Source organism: Salvelinus alpinus, chromosome 27 (genome assembly GCF_045679555.1).
Source record: "Salvelinus alpinus chromosome 27, SLU_Salpinus.1, whole genome shotgun sequence".
Taxonomy (NCBI): domain Eukaryota; kingdom Metazoa; phylum Chordata; class Actinopteri; order Salmoniformes; family Salmonidae; genus Salvelinus; species Salvelinus alpinus.
Window position 1 is genome coordinate 48,034,614 of NC_092112.1, and position 8,388 is coordinate 48,043,001.

The window sequence follows — 8,388 nt, forward strand, 5'->3', positions numbered from 1 at the left end:
GCACCTCCAGCTATCAGAGAAGGAAGAGTAAGCTACTCTGGATAGGGCAAGTAGCTTTGTGGGAGGAGGTTATGAAACTATTCTCCAGTTCTAGTCCCTAGCGAGAAAGTATAATAAGGCCTGTTTCTTTGTTTTCTGTCCTCGGATACAGAGAGCCGTCAAACCTTGTCTGCAGATGAAGAGGTCCCAGTGAATGTCCCAAGAGAATAAGGGTACATCCTTGTATACCATGGTACAATTGGAGCAGGCCAACCCTGCTGGGTGTGCAAGGTTCTGTTCCAGGCCAGTACTAACACACCTGATTCAATGTATCAAACCTAATTAGTTAATAATCAAGTGTGCTTTTGCTGGGCTGGAACGGAAGTCTGCTCACCCAGTAGATCAGGGATCAGTGGAGCGATGTTGGCCACCTCTGGTATTGACATTTCTTTGTTCACCTTTACATATATGACTTAGCTTACTTGTACACTTTGAAATTATATGGGGTGGCAGGTAGCCTAGTGGTTAGAGCGTTGGACCAGTAACCGGAAGGTTGCAAGATTGAATCCCCAAGCTGACAAGGTAAAAATCTGTTGTTCTACCCCTGAACAAGGCACCCACTGTTCCTTGGTCGTCATTGAAAATAACAATTTGTTCCTAACTGACTTGCCTAGTTAAATAAAGATATGAAAGTGTTGATTATTTGAAGATGTGTTTTAATTGTGAACTTAACTATTATTCAAGATAGTTAAGTTGATGTTGATTAATCACAGATCAATAAAGAGGGGAAGGGGCGGGCGGAGCTAGCATGTTGGAGTGAACGGCGGTGTGTGAGAGGCTGTTGGAGTGAACGGCGGTGTGTGAGAGGCTCCTGCAACTTTTTTGCGAAATAATCTAACTTAACCTACTTTATGATACTTTTTACAACAAACGTTTCTTTCTAATACAACATTATAACCTTCTGTGTAAAAATGCCGAGTAATAAGCGACCAAAGGACAATAAATCCACATCGGAGGCCTACTCCACACCAAACAACGAGACAGACATGGCGGAAGGCACAGGCAACAACGTGACACTTACAGAACTTACCCGGGCTTTGGGAGAACTACGTGTTGCTATAGCTGAGGATCTTAAGGCTACTATTGCTGAACTGGACACCAAAATCGAGAGCACCATTCGAACGGTCGCTTCGCAGGGCCAGAGTATTGTGGACATTGAGAAAGCTTCTGAATTCAAAGCTGGTAGGATCGACGAGTTAGAGAAGCTATGCTCGTCACTGCAGGATAGGGTGCAGAGGCTTTCTGTGAAAGTGGTCGACCTGGAGGGCCGTTCCAGACGTAATAACCTTTGCGTTGTTGGTCTGGCAGAGGGGGTAGAGGCGGGCTCTCGCCCCACCGACTTCTTTGCCAAGCTATTGAAGGATGCAATGGGATGTTTTGGCATCTGAATGATTCAGAGGACAACTGGGTGAAAGTGTTGTGGTCAGATGAGACCAAAATGGAGCTCTTTGGCATCAACTCAACTCACCGTGTTTGGAGGAGGAGGAATGCTGCCTATGACCCCAAGAAACCATCCCCACCGTCAAACATGGAGGTGGAAACATTATGCTTTGGGGGTGTTTTTCTGCTAAGGGGACAGGACAACTTCACCGCATCAAAGGGACGATGGACGGGGCCATGTACCGTCAAATCTTGGGTGAAAACCTCCTTCCCTCAGCCAGGGTATTGAAAATGGGTCGTGGATGGGTATTCCAGCATGACAATGACCCAAAACACACGGCCAAGGCAACAAAGGAGTGGCTCAAGAAAAAGCACATTAAGGTCCTGGAGTGGCCTAGCCAGTCTCCAGACCTTAATCCCATAGAAAATCTGTGGAGGGAGCTGAAGGTTCGTCAGCCTTCGAAACCTTAATGACTTGAAGAAGATCTGCAAAGAGGAGTGGGACAAAATCCCTCCTGAGATGTGTGCAAACCTGGTGGCCAACTACAAGAAACATCTGACCTCTGTGATTGCCAACAAGGGTTTTGCCACCAAGTACTAAGTCATGTTTTGCAGAGGGGTCAAATACTTATTTCCCTCATTAAAATGCAAATCAATTTATAACATTTTTGACATGCGTTTTTCTGGATTTTTTTGTTGATATTCTGTCTCTCACTGTTCAAATAAACCTACCATTAAAATTACAGACTGATCATTTCATTGTCAGTGGGCAAACGAACAAAATCAGCAGGGGATCAAATACTTTTTTCCCTCACTGTATGTATGTATGTATGTATGTATGTATGTATGTATATATATATATAGTCAGGACCCGGTGCGAGAAACAGTCACTAAATCGGCAGAACCCAGAAGATGAGGCAGACACAGCAGTACTAGAGATGGTGGTTTAATAAAAAATAGATATCTTCCAAAATACAAAGAAAATCCACAAAGTGGTAAAAACAGCAAGGGAAAAAACAAACCTCAAAAGACTAATCCAAAATACAAAAGAACAAAACCAGAGAACCTCTGGAAAATCCAACAAGAGAAAAATATATGTTCACAACAAGGCTTGGGCTGGGGCTGGGTGCTAACATACAAACACTGAGCAAGGAACTGAGGAACACACAGGGATTAAATACTAACAAGGGAACGACATACAGGTGCAAACAATAATTAGAGCAAGGGCAAAAACAAAAGGTACAAAAAAGGTGCAATGGGGACATCTAGTGACAAAAAACCAGAACAGTCCTGGCCAAAACCTGACATATATATATATATATAGAAAGAGGAGGAAGGGAAGCGCTACTAAGGTACACTATAGTATATTTTGGTAGATAGAAGGTGCTCTTTGGTAAAAGGTGTAAATTGGTCATCAAAAAGAAAGGAGGACCAAGGCACTCTTCATATAATTAATTAAAATGCCTTTATTAGTATGGCATGTTCAATAGAAACAAAGTTGTTTAAAAACCTACGCGTTTCGGCTGCATGGCCTTCGTCAGGGAGTACAGAAAAAGGAGAATACAATGTCCTCTTTTGAAAGGCTTTTCCAATTAGCCCTAATTAGAAGAGGGAGTGGTTACCAAATTGGACACACCTAGTAAGCAATAATATACACATGAAAAGGTGAAATACTGTAGCTATGTTATCATGAGCATACAACTCCAAGCTAGAAGCATCAGAACACCCAGAGAGGCAGTTCCAACCCTAACCATGACTGGGAGAAGTGTCCAGAACAAGAAAGCAATATATTCCACAGTACTCCAGACCACAGCAAAACATGAACAACAGTCCAAACATAGCTAGAGGGCAATTGAGCAAAATGTCCACTAGATGACAGCAAATGGATCCATCACGACCCTACAGGAAGGGTGAGAAATCCATATCTTCATTTAAACCAGGGTACTTAGTGGCCTGTAGTTTGTAAATCCCAAAACTTTCCCTTTGGTTTAACTGTTTAAGACGGTCCCCTTTTCTAATAGAGGCCGGAACATGATCAATACCCATAGCTTGTAGGGAGGCAGGGTTACCATGGTGTAAGGACTTGTAGTGCCTTGCCATGGGGTAGTCTTCATTGCCTACCCGTATGGCGTACTTGTGTTCCGCCAAGCGATCTTGAAGGCGTCTCTTTGTCCGTCCAATGTAGAACACCTTGCACTGTGGACATTCCAGTCTATAGATGACATGAGTGGTTTTGCAGTTAATAAAATGCTTGAGGTAATACTCCATTTTAGAAGCTGTGTCAACAAAATACTTTTTCTGTGCAATATTACTGCAATGGTTGCACTGGTAACATTTAAAAGAGCCCTTGGGTTTGTGGTCAAGCCAAGTTTTTTGAGAGTCACCCGGAAGATAACTGTGGACTAATTTGTCATTTAGGGTAGGACATCTCTTAAAGCTTATGACTGGTGGTTCAGGAAAGACTTGGCGTAGTAGCGTATCACTTTGGATGATTCCCCAATTATTTTTAATGATTCTTTTAATGTTCTCTGCTTCAGTGCTGTATTTTGTAACAAAATACACTCTCTCTGATGTATCACGAGGCACTCCTCTTCGTAACAAGTTCTCTCTGTCAAGTAATCCAGCCCTTATACCTGCATCTTTCAGGACCTGAACGCTGTAGCCCCGATCCAAAAAGCGATTCTCCAATTCAGCAGATTTGACACTGTAGTCTGTTTCCTGAACGCAAATTCTACGGACTCTTTGGAATTGGCCATATGGAATATTCTCTTTTAGCCTTTTGGGGTGAAAGCTGTCTGCCCTCAGAATGGTATTCCCATCTGTAGGCTTCCTAAAGATTGATGTGTGCAAATAACCTTTGTCATTTTTACTAATGTCGAGGTCCAAAAAATGAATGTTATCCTTGCTGTATTCCATAGTTAGTTTGATGTTAGGGTTAATGCTGTTAAGGTATTGGTGGAAGGAAATAAGTTCATCTTCTGAGCCGGACCAAAACAGGCAAACATCATCAATATAGCGTCCCCACCATATAATCCGGTCAAAGAAATGGTTATTAGAAGGATCCAAAATGAAGTCATTTTCCCATTTACCCAAGTACAAACCAGCATAGGAAGGGCTGTAGCAAGCTCCCATGGCACATCCTTTGACCTGTTTGAAAATACGGTCCTGGAAGATAAAGATGTTATGATTAAGAGTCCATTCAGTCAGTGATACAATGAATTCTGTAGGAGGCATCTCAGTTTCAGGCCGGGTACTCAAGAAATGGTGCATCGCTGCCAAACCTTGTTGATGCTCAATGGTGGTGTATAGAGACTCCACATCCATGGTGACTAAAAAGGAAGCTGTACCTATATTCTTCAATTCCTTAATTTTGTTCAACACATCTGTGGTATCTTGAAGATAGGCTGGAAGTGCCAACAGAAAAGGCTTAATAAAGTAATCAATGTACTTAGAGATGGGTTCTGTCAGACTTTCATTACCACTAATGACTGGTCTGCCTGGGGGGGTTTTCAAGATTTTTGTGGATTTTTGGAAGAAGGTAAAAAGAAGCCATACGCGGACTGCCATTGAAAAGAAATTTGAACTCATTGTCTGAAATGTAACCATTTTCCTTAGCTTCTGTGAGGATCCCTTTCAATTCAGTTTTTAGGTCCTCTGTAGGGTTGAAGGTAAGAGATTGGTAGAATTCGTCATTGTCTAATTGACGGTAGGCTTCTGTCACATATTTGTCTTTACACCACACTACTGTAGCACCACCTTTGTCTGCTTTTTTAATTACAATCCGTTCATTTTTGGACAATGATTCAACTGCATCCCTCTCTGTCTTAGAAAGATTACGTCGTGTTATGTTGGAATCAATTTTACCCTTAAACAGATTCTCCACATCAAAATTAACTTTCTTGGCAAATGTATTTAGTGTGGCATTCTGGACTATGGGACAAAAAGTGGACTTGGGCTTAAAAGGTGTTTTTGAGGGAACAGAAACTGCCTGACCTGAGACACTGGCGTCTGTAGTTGGAGAGATGTTTTGCTTGTACCAGGCCTTCAGATGTAGATTCCTGTAGAAACGAAATAGGTCAATCTTTGTATTAAATTCATTAGTTGAATATGTGGGGGCAAAGGACAGTCCTTTAGACAAGACCCTTATGCAATCATCAGAAAGGGGTTCTCCAGAAATGTTGATCACAGCCTTGTTCTGGTCCTGCTCCGTGTGGTTGGATAGTCTTGAATTCTTCCTCCCCCTCCGTGTTGGCCTCTTCCGCGTCCTCTCCCTCTCTTGTTGAGGAACCTGCGTGGCTCCTCTTCCTGATCTAAAAAATCTTGGGAGGAGCTGGCCTCTGAGCGTCTGGGGTGATCCTCATCGTCACTGCTTGTAAAGTTGAAAGAAACAGATCTAGGCTTCCTTCTCTGCAGATGTGATTCTGAATTCTTGCATGTTGGTCTTCTCCAGGCAAAGACCTTGCCATCTCTATAATCTACTTCATCTCTTCTAAATTTTCTTAGCTTGTCTTGCTTCAATGTCAGAGTGAATGTGTCTACTTTCTCTTTCAAGATCTCATCACATTGTGCTTTGTTAGAAATATCACTGTGTTCTGAAATTTTCCTTTTTAATTCTTCAATTTCTGTTTGGACTACTTGTCTGTCCTTTTTAGAATCTTCTATTAGAAGTAGCATTAGGTCAAAAGAACACTTGTTGAGAATAGCCTCCCATTTATCTTTAAATTCAGTTTTACCTTGTGCTCCATTAGCTGGAAACTTCATAATACGGAGTCCTCTGGGGATTAGGCCTTTCCTCCAATAGTCAGACAAGGTGATAGAATTGAGGTCAAGTTTAGTATCTTTCTCCATAAGGTGTTGCAAGTCTCTGTAAGCCTTGTTTAAGTCCATTCCAGTATTCTCTGTGGCAGTCATCTCATCTAGCAATGAGGTAGTGGTAATAATCCTTTGGCCCTCTTCATGGGAATAGGAAAATCTTGTAGATTCTTGGGTAAAATCCATAGTTTGAGTTGTGAAATGTCCTCAAAAAACACAGAAAGAAATAACTGTGGAGCTGCTTCCTCTAAGCACCACCCAAGTGCTGTTTAACTAGTAGAAAGAGGAGGAAGGGAAGCGCTACTAAGGTACACTATAGTATATTTTGGTAGATAGAAGGTGCTCTTTGGTAAAAGGTGTAAATTGGTCATCAAAAAGAAAGGAGGACCAAGGCACTCTTCATATAATTAATTAAAATGCCTTTATTAGTATGGCATGTTCAATAGAAACAAAGTTGTTTAAAAACCTACGCGTTTCGGCTGCATGGCCTTCGTCAGGGAGTACAGAAAAAGGAGAATACAATGTCCTCTTTGTGTCCTCTCGTTTCTACAGGAATCTACATCTGAAGGCCTGGTACAAGCAAAACATCTCTCCAACTACAGACGCCAGTGTCTCAGGTCAGGCAGTTTCTGTTCCCTCAAAAACACCTTTTAAGCCCAAGTCCACTTTTTGTCCCATAGTCCAGAATGCCACACTAAATACATTTGCCAAGAAAGTTAATTTTGATGTGGAGAATCTGTTTAAGGGTAAAATTGATTCCAACATAACACGACGTAATCTTTCTAAGACAGAGAGGGATGCAGTTGAATCATTGTCCAAAAATGAACGGATTGTAATTAAAAAAGCAGACAAAGGTGGTGCTACAGTAGTGTGGTGTAAAGACAAATATGTGACAGAAGCCTACCGTCAATTAGACAATGACGAATTCTACCAATCTCTTACCTTCAACCCTACAGAGGACCTAAAAACTGAATTGAAAGGGATCCTCACAGAAGCTAAGGAAAATGGTTACATTTCAGACAATGAGTTCAAATTTCTTTTCAATGGCAGTCCGCGTATGGCTTCTTTTTACCTTCTTCCAAAAATCCACAAAAATCTTGAAAACCCCCCAGGCAGACCAGTCATTAGTGGTAATGAAAGTCTGACAGAACCCATCTCTAAGTACATTGATTACTTTATTAAGCCTTTTCTGTTGTCACTTCCAGCCTATCTTCAAGATACCACAGATGTGTTGAACAAAATTAAGGAATTGAAGAATATAGGTACAGCTTCCTTTTTAGTCACCATGGATGTGGAGTCTCTATACACCACCATTGAGCATCAACAAGGTTTGGCAGCGATGCACCATTTCTTGAGTACCCGGCCTGAAACTGAGATGCCTCCTACAGAATTCATTGTATCACTGACTGAATGGACTCTTAATCATAACATCTTTATCTTCCAGGACCGTATTTTCAAACAGGTCAAAGGATGTGCCATGGGAGCTTGCTACAGCCCTTCCTATGCTGGTTTGTACTTGGGTAAATGGGAAAATGACTTCATTTTGGATCCTTCTAATAACCATTTCTTTGACCGGATTATATGGTGGGGACGCTATATTGATGATGTTTGCCTGTTTTGGTCCGGCTCAGAAGATGAACTTATTTCCTTCCACCAATACCTTAACAGCATTAACCCTAACATCAAACTAACTATGGAATACAGCAAGGATAACATTCATTTTTTGGACCTCGACATTAGTAAAAATGATAAAGGTTATTTGCACACATCAATCTTTAGGAAGCCTACAGATGGGAATACCATTCTGAGGGCAGACAGCTTTCACCCCAAAAGGCTAAAAGAGAATATTCCATATGGCCAATTCCAAAGAGTCCGTAGAATTTGCGATCAGGAAACAGACTACAGTGTCAAATCTGCTGAATTGGAGAATCGCTTTTTGGATCGGGGCTACAGCGTTCAGGTCCTGAAAGATGCAGGTATAAGGGCTGGATTACTTGACAGAGAGAACTTGTTACGAAGAGGAGTGCCTCGTGATACATCAGAGAGAGTGTATTTTGTTACAAAATACAGCACTGAAGCAGAGAACATTAAAAGAATCATTAAAAATAATTGGGGAATCATCCAAAGTGATACGCTACTACGCCAAGTCTTTCCTGA